Raw genomic sequence first — 9,126 nt, 5'->3', positions numbered from 1 at the left:
AAGCAGCTGGAAAGAGGAACAAGATTCTTGAAGATTCTGATTGCTAAAGGTAATTTCAACCTCCCACTCATGTTATCAATTTGGATTAAAGGTTTAATATGGTGTATACGTGAAGGAAACGTTGATATACAAGCTAGAGAGAGAGAGAGAGCATAAGTCATGGCATTCGGCCATGGCTAGCAAAATTGGAGCTCAAATTTGTTGCTCCAAAAATCAGATTTTCTAGGTATTTCAGCCCTTAGGAAGGTGATAATAACGTGGAGAATTCATTTGGAGCAACAAGAACAAGTATTAGTTCATTTCACAAATTCTAGCTAAGTGGAAAAAGCCAACTTGTTAAGGTAAGAGTTGATCATTTTTCTATGTGTTTGATGATGAAGTTGGACGTGTGGGGAATATGCAAATGTAAATTGTATGTGTGAAATTATGTATCTTGATGTTGAAGCATAGTTGTAACTTGGTAACATGAATTGCACGAATGTTGGAATGTTGTTGAAATGTTGTTGAATGCCGTATGGGCTGTTTTTAATTGAAATTTGATGGGCTGATTTGAATTAATATTTTGGTTGTTGTAATCATAGATTATGTGATGAGAATGAAGGAATTTAATGGTTAGAGTTGGAGTTAAAATTGTTGTGGGTTGTTGTAAGGATTATAGAGATAATAATGTGATTTACTTGCATATGGATAGATGATGTGGTGTCGTGTGGCTGCTGTTGTATTTCCCTGAAATTTGCTGAAAAGATGGCATGAAATAAGTCGTAAGAAGTGTATATGGGCTGCTTGGTGTGTTGTAAGTGTTCGTTAGAATTTCGGGCATCGTTATGTTATAGTTTAGGGGCTGTTTTCGGCCCAATTTTTGGATCGTTGGAAATATTATGTGAATTGTTTAGAATGTTCTTGAATGTTGTTAGTATGGGTTTGGGTTAGTATTTGAATGTATAGGCGTTGATGTTGGCTTGAAGGTAAGCCGTTGAATTGAATATTTGGAAAGTTGTCGAATGATGAAAAAGAGAGTATTAATGTAATATTGTCCTTCAGATTGGTTATTGGAGTTGCTAGGTTGGTTATTGTGGTTGTTGCTGTTGATTTTGAGCGAGTTAAATTCTCGGGATGGCCTATTTACAGGGGAAGTGCTGCCGAATTTTCTGTAGAATTTAATGTTAGTTTGGAATGAATGGCTTAAGTGCCTATGTTTAATATTGGATATTCGTTGGCATATTTGTAGACCTTGGGGAGCCTGAGGCGTAGATTGGAATTTACTTTAGATTGGCTATCTTGGAGTGCGTACGAGGTATGTAAAGCGCAACCCTTCTTTCTTTTGGCATGCCTTAGTTGTCAATAGGCTATATCACGAGCCTCGAGGAAATTCCAAATTCGAAATCCGAGCACGTTATGATCCTTATATATATTTCTTGGCATTCTTATGTATGTTGTGATGAAGTATGAACAATTATGTCTTCGAAAGCATTGATTTCCAAACTTTGTACAAAAAGTTGTTTTAAAGAATTCCGTAACTACGAAATGCCATATCTTTTGCATAAAGGCTCGGATTGCTCCAATATTTTCATAAGAGTTTGCATGATGTATAATGAGTATGTTTTCCATGAGCGGGCCCGATTCGGGTCGATACCCGTTCGTGAGTCCCGCGACTTTCCTTTATGTAATTCAGACGACTTTTGAAAGAATTTGGTATGATTATCATTTCGAATTTCAAATATGATCATTTTACTTATGTTTGAATTTATGATAATGATTTTATGCATATGACTACTCTTTTAACTACTAAACAAAAATTGTTTTAAATAATTCATTAAGTCTTATAAATTGTTTTGGCACTCAGAACGACTTCAGAAAGGTATGCTTCTGTAATTCATTATGACATCCGAAACTCACTTATTATGATCCCGTCTGACTTCATTGAATTGGTTTGTCATTGATATGCCTCATCGAGTCTCTGAAAATATTTATGATATTTTAACTGCATTTAGTTTCTCACTACTCTATTCGTGGATGCCCCAATGTTTCCCACACTGAGCCCGGGCCAGGATATGTTGTCAAGCGTAATCCTCTGCATTGTTCGCCGTGCCTCGATGTGAGGGGGCAGGTATACGTGTACATGGGTTTGTGGAGTATGCTGTGCCATGTACACATGTTCTGATATGATTTGCCATGGCCATCTGATATGATATACTATGTTACGGGGTTATGCCCCTATTCTGATTCTTCTGTGTTGTGGCACCAGCGTCGGGAGGGTGGCCACGTTCTGTTTGCCGAGTCCCTTGGCAGGGGTCGGATTTGATATGACATATGTTTCTGTACACACTCCGCATGTTTTGAAGATATGTATTTGATACTTTGGATTTTCTACTCACTTTTTCTGTACGTTCTGTACCAGTTATGATTTTGTTTCTGTAATTCAGGCTTTACATATTCAGTACATATTTCGTACTGACCCCTTTTCTTCGGGGGCTGCGTTTTCATGCCGCGCAGGTACCGACGACAGGTTTGCTGATCCGTCCGTCTAGGATATCTTTTCTGCCATTTGGAGCGCTCTTTTATTCAGAGCCCATCTTTTGGTACAGTCTGTCACTACTGTATATATATATATTCTCGTTCATGGGTACGGCGGGGCCCTGTCCCGTTATATGATTTCGTCGGTCTGTTTAGAGGTCTGTAGACATGTTTGTGGGTTGGGGTCTTTCTGTACGGATGCGTGTATATGTTGTGTTTGGGCGATCCCATTCGCCGCGGCGGCCAGTCCGCATATGTTTAAATGTTGCTTTGTTGGCCCTGGGTGGTCATTGTTGGTATTATCTGTGCGCAGGGTTAATTTGGATAGTCTGTAAAACAAAGGAAACTCTGTCGAAATTTTTCTGGAAATTATCTAAATATTGAAATATAGCCTTGTCGGCTTCTGCTATATACTTGAATGCGTTTGATAATATTCGTTCTCAACTCTGTTTAAAAATGATGATTTAGTTTGTATGTCCGTTTGGGTGCCCAAGTAGGGCACCAGTCGCGGCCCACGGGGCTGGGTCGTGACATAAGGATAGTTTATTTTGGTGCTTTTAGCGAGATGATGTGCATGTTTATGTGTGTTCTTATAACGTGAAGAAAGCGACACACAAATATTTGGTTAAATACATAAATAGCCCCTTAAACTTGTCATGAATTTTCATTTGAACACCTCAATAAAGGGTATGGTCTATTAGCCACCTAAAACACTTTCTAACATTATAACAAGAAGTCCAAGCGCGTGACTTTGTTTGCTTTAGGCCAAACAAACCAAATCAATAAGTAAGACATATGTCAGTAAAGAGAAAACAGAAAAAATACACGTAGAAATAATTTTTACCGAACTTTTTTCTTCTTCCTCCAACCAACTTCACCTATCAATTTTTGCCGATGGTCTTCTCCGATGGTGCCCCAACACATAAATTAGATATAAAAATCACCAACCATCATTTTCTATTGACAACCTTCTTCTTTGCCTTCCATCTTTTCCACCAATTGGTACTTTAAAAGAATGCGAATTTTGCAACTGATCAATATTTTCTCAAACATATGCAAATTTGGATTGGTTGAACAAAAATTTTAAAGCTTTTGAAGATATTCTTAACAAATACAACTTTGTTGAGTTTTAAAATAGGATTAAAATTTAAACATCAATTACCTAAATATTTAATTTTTATTTAATTAATTTAATTTAAACTATTAATAAGTGAAGCTATTGGTGAACGACGAATGGCACTTTCGTAATATACATGTGATTCATGGGTATTATCCTATTATCGTGTAACACTTCTAACTGTCTAGGTTCCCATGGCGGGCAAAGCCACGTGATACTCTGGCTGCGAACTCTCAACATATTCCAAGTATCCATTCTAAAAGGGCAAAAGGTGACATTTGGCTTCTTCTTTGTAATTTTCTAAGCAATCTATCTAATTTTCATTTCTCTTATCTTTCTTTTGTTCTTCTTCCACTGTTTCTTCATCTCTGAAATTCCTTTTTATTGTCCAATCTGTTACATTTACTTTATACTGATTTTTCTTTCTAATTTATTGTTCTTTGTTCTTTTTATTACATGTCTTTTTTGTAACTTGTGATTCTGTTCCAATTCCATTTAAATTGACTCCCAAATTTCCTCAAATTTGAAACTTCGGGTGTATATAGTGGAGTGTTATTTTTTAATTTCTTTCCCTCCAACCTTCATTGTTTATCTTTGCCGCGCCAACACAGACTTACTGAATTCTTTAATGGTCATTCTAGGATTTCATGTGGCTTTTGTTATTTTCTTTTAACTGATTCAACACATATATCTGCTCTATTGACTATTTATTTTATGTTAGACTGCGTAAAGATCGATGGGTATTTAGAAGAACTCATTTAGATCACCTAAAGCCTGCGGAATAAAATGGATCCACAAAAGGTCAGCATCTATTCTTACACGTTCAACAACTATTTTAAATTACCTTTCATAACTTACTTTTGTTCTGTATAAGAGTTGGAAGAATGAGTTACTTTAAATTTTCTTAAAACAGTAGTCTCGAGACAGTTTATTCCGCCTTTGAACATTTAACTGGGTCACCTGAAAATACTAAACCATTTGACGATGATGTGAATGATTGTAAACATGGGAATGGTTAAATTAACCAGCTCAATTGAATTGATATTTCCTGGATTTTAGTTCACATGGTTTCTTGGTAAAAATTATGCTCTTGGTAAAATGTTACAACTCTCGAATGATATTAGACATAGGTGGGTTCAAAAGTTCTAAATTTGATATTACAACATGCACACGAGATAGAAATTCTCTCAAGAATTGTTGATAGAGGTATGAATAGTTTACTAAAAGCTAGCGAGACATACCTGACAAGAGCGACCTACGCTGAATGTAAATTCTTGCACCCTAGCCTTCACTGTTGGGTCTTTAGTAACCTTTGAACACCTTACCAGTCACAACGTTTAAGTAGGAAGATGTTTGGCCATATAAATTATATGTTGTCAACTTGTCATTAACTTGTTGCTAGTTTTTGAGTTTTACAATAGTATGATATGCCATTTCTAACTTATCAAAAATTTATATGTCATTTCTATTTGCTAGGTTCTTAGTTTCACTCACGAGAATTACATTTGCACTCAATGTGATGTTTGAAGGCATTTAAGAAGCTATTTCTTGGGGCAATTGGGCATGTGTTATCAGTTTCCATTTTTACTTATTAAATGTTGTGGATTTTCTGATGTTGTTTAATACTTTTTGGCTTTGACAGATAGAGATGTGACATTTTTCTTTCTTTGAGAAATCCTCTTGAGATTCCTTCATTTTGGAGTATTTGTACAACTTCTTGGTAGATGCCTCACACTGGTATTATAGACAAATTTTAAAACTTTAATCTTTCTCATATTAAAGAGAGTTCTACATGAAGGTTTTCAGGTTGTTCGCTTATGATCAACGAAGAAATCTACTGAGGGTTAGAGGGTGAGTTAATTTATTCTTGACTTTTATGCATGTACTTTGTGTTATGTTGGATCTAATTATTAGTTATGTTGATCAGTACATCTATTATGATGTAACAGTATGATGGATAGGCAACTATTATGATAGCTAAAAGCAGTTTTACATGATAATCTCATAGCAAGAGATTGATTTTTCTCTCAAAACTCTTTGAGAAGTCTATAGTCTATTTCCAACATTTATGTTTCTGTTGAAGAAGTAGATGTTGATATCCAGGGGCAGACCTAAAAAATAGGTAAGTTAAATACACATCCATTGCCATGTTCAAAAGGAAATATTCCAAAATAGTTGAACTTTATATAAAATTGAATGTGTAGTTACATATATGTTAGTTTTCCTTTTGAACAAAACATGTTCTGCAGTTAGAGAACAGTGACATATGACATGAAAACTAATGTGTACCCTAAATTTCTGTTTTATCCACTTAAAAAGTCTTAGCACAAGATGCTATTACGAAAGTTTTGTCACAATTTTTTATTTCTTCCCTTTAAGGCAGAAAATATGTCACCGACGAAGTGTGGTATCCCCTGTGGTAAGAATGTTGGATGGTGATGAAGCTTCCCTGCTCTTTCTCCCTAAGGAAGAATAACAGGTTTGATATACAGACTCTGATCTAATTTCTGAAAGTACAGAAGATTTACTACCAAATGAAATACTATTGCATTTTAGCTTCTATCGTTTGCGGTATCAACATTAGGATATATGTTACAAGTACTATGTGAAAGAAACTGTATTGCTCTATGCTTATCTGTTTTTATTTTTACATAATTCATTATAGCGTAGAACCTTGTCAAGAAAAATGACGCAATTGTTGGCTTTCTTGTTGTAATGCTACTTTTTTATTTGTTGCATCTCTTGCTGTCTTAAATGGTCTTGCAGAAGGTTAAGAATCAATTCCATTTCATGTATTTTTCCTGCGATCTTCTCAAGTGTTAAAATTTATAGCAATAAATATTGTTCACTTTGACACATGAAAACTGGCCATCTTAAGATTATGGGGTATAATATATGATAGCGTGAAGCTTCATGAGCAAGGAGAGCTTCTGGAAGGACATTTACAGGGCTGTGACACTTCCAAAATGCCAGTGGAGATTCAAGCCCATTTTCAAGCAGTTTGGAAAGTCAGTTAACTTCCCATTAGGGCACCTTTATTCAAAAAGTTTGTCTTCTTTTTACCTATTGCATTGATTTCTCACGTTTTCAGGAGACGATCAATGGCCACAAAGCAATTTCTTTTTCAGGTGATTGTTGTGTTGTATGCATAAATAAAATTGTGCCCCTTTAATCTCATTGTACTTTTCCTGTCCGGATTTCCCTAATATGAGTCACAAGATCATTTACGCAGATAAATGAAGCTGAACAAGTTTAGTTATTTTTGGATCAGCTATTCCCAGAATCTGAAAAGTATATGAGCAGTTTTATTGTCATTTTTATGTTATTTTGTTTTGATATGTGGAACGTCTATATATAATATGAAGACATTATTCAGTGTAATCCAAGTCCTTTTCAGAGTTGTTTTTTCATCAATATATTTGCAAATGTGTATGTTGTGGCTTCAGTACAAAATTTGCTTTTTATTAGATGCATTTTAAGGTTATGCAGATTGGTATCACTCCTCAATTGTACACAAAGATGAGAAACATACATATATACTACAACAGAAGTGTTCCTACATGTAATTTCTGCTCATATGTCTAGGGAAATCACATAAATGTTTTTCACTTAAACCATTATCTCTATCTTCCGTTAAGTAAAAGTATTTACAAACATTCGTGCAGTAGAATTTCTGTATATGACACAACGACAATGTGGTAGACTTTTACTAACTAGATACACACAGGGAGATCGAGTAAATTCCCTAAAAGACTACTCATGTATTGAAAATTGCCTACAAATATCACTTTTCTTTAAGACTTGAACATCATCTAACTATCACTATTTTCCTCAAAATATGCTAACATACAAAATCCCTCATTCTCTTCTAGTTGGCATGCCATGTCACATAAAATTCTATTGTTTAATAATAAATTTATTTAACTCATCCAAATCATTTAACTCAACTAAACCCAAACCCATTTAACCAACCAACTCATGTCTTATACCGATTTAACCGGTTAAAAAATATCAAAGAAGCATAATATTTATTCCCGATTTTGATTTTTTTGGCATGTTTGCATCCTTAGCGTTTAGTCCCTGTTATGATTTGCACCCTATACTTTTTTTTTTAACTATATGCAAAAATTGGAAACAATAGAAGACTAGTTTTCCCATTTTTATCCTTGTAAATAATAAAACAAAATATTAAATATTTTATGATTTTGTAAGAAAATACGAAGATTAGAGTGTACAACAACAACAACAAGATTAGAGTGTATTTCCTTAAAAAACTAAAAATAGAATAGTGCGCAATTTATAAAAGGGAGTATTTTCACCCTAATCCATTTTTACCCTCAACTGCCAAGAAGTAAGTATAGCTTGTTTTGCCAAATAAAGCTTGAAATTTACCTACTTGGTTTACATTTGCTTGATCAAATCAATTCATTGGACATAAATTCAGATTAGGGTCCTACTCTTGCATACAGACAGTCCTATTACGAGCTAACTTAAGGCCATTCTTATCCCGTACCTTAGCTAAGGCTATTAGCTCTTTACAACAAAGTTTGCCTTTTATTAACTAAGGACTTGTTTGGCCACAAGAATTATTCACTTTTTTCTGATTTTTTTTTCCATTTTTTTTCAAAAAATAGTGTTTGGTCATGAAAATTCTAAATACAGCTTGAAGTTGAATTTGGAATTTGAAAAACAAGAAAAACTTATTTTTCAAGTTTTTCACAATCAAAACAAGTACATTTCAAAAAAAAAAAAAATACTATTTGCATAAACTATGACCAAACACCACTCTAACTCTAAAATTCTAAAAAAAGTGAAAAAGTTTTTGATTTCTATGGTCAAACGCCCACTAAGCCAGAATAGCCAGAATAGGACAACTTGTGTTAATAATTAAAAGCTGAAATTTAAGATTGAGAAAATGGGTTACTTAATTTTTGCCGACTATAAACAATCTAATTGTTGCGCAAGCTCAACATCGAATACATGATGGTAATACTATATAAAAAACTGATTATTCAACCCAAGGTATACACAAAAAAGGAGAAAAGGGGAAAACCAGATAGCCTTATATTTAACTTGACGGTAACACGTTTTTCTGATTATTTTATTTTGTAGAGATGTAGTAGCTCAATTGGTTGATTACCTGAACTTTCACCTTATTGGTGAGAGTTCGAATCCCCGCAGGAAGTATTTTAACAACAAAATATATTTAAAAATTAATTTAGTTTATACATTTATGCAACATTTTATATTACATTTATGTTTCCTTTCAAGCATTTCGGGTCCACATCTCTTTTCCGTGTTGCCCATTACTAGCTAATAAAGTTAAACCCTATTGTTTCAATAAGAAGGTAGTAAACGTCTCAGTAAAGCCAGCAAATAAAATTTTACTACTATTAAAAGAGAAAATAATTTAATTCTTGTTATAAATATTCAACTAGTGGATATCCATTAATTTGGAAATATCCCAAAATATCCCAAATATCCCAAAATATCCC

General features: G+C 34.1%; 1 long non-coding RNA gene across 6 annotated transcripts; it reads left to right on the top strand.

The window, feature by feature from the left end:
* Nucleotides 1-3,166: 3,166 nt before the first annotated feature.
* On the top strand, nucleotides 3,167-7,035 carry LOC132645294 (uncharacterized). Of its 6 annotated transcripts, XR_009584086.1 has the most exons (6): nucleotides 3,167-3,902; nucleotides 4,353-4,432; nucleotides 5,274-5,351; nucleotides 5,430-5,482; nucleotides 6,011-6,110; nucleotides 6,534-7,035. It is a non-coding gene; the product is annotated as an uncharacterized LOC132645294 (long non-coding RNA). The 6 variants fall into 6 exon arrangements; XR_009584088.1 differs by lacking the exon at nucleotides 4,353-4,432; XR_009584087.1 differs by lacking the exon at nucleotides 3,167-3,902 and having other exon boundaries at nucleotides 3,913-4,432; nucleotides 6,015-6,110.
* Nucleotides 7,036-9,126: the final 2,091 nt, after the last annotated feature.

The sequence above is a fragment of the Lycium barbarum genome, chromosome 6, assembly GCF_019175385.1.
Source record: "Lycium barbarum isolate Lr01 chromosome 6, ASM1917538v2, whole genome shotgun sequence".
In the NCBI taxonomy this organism is placed as follows: Eukaryota; Viridiplantae; Streptophyta; class Magnoliopsida; order Solanales; family Solanaceae; genus Lycium; species Lycium barbarum.
The sequence above is the reverse complement of the archived record's forward strand: the minus strand, read 5'-3'. Positions and strand labels throughout refer to the sequence as shown.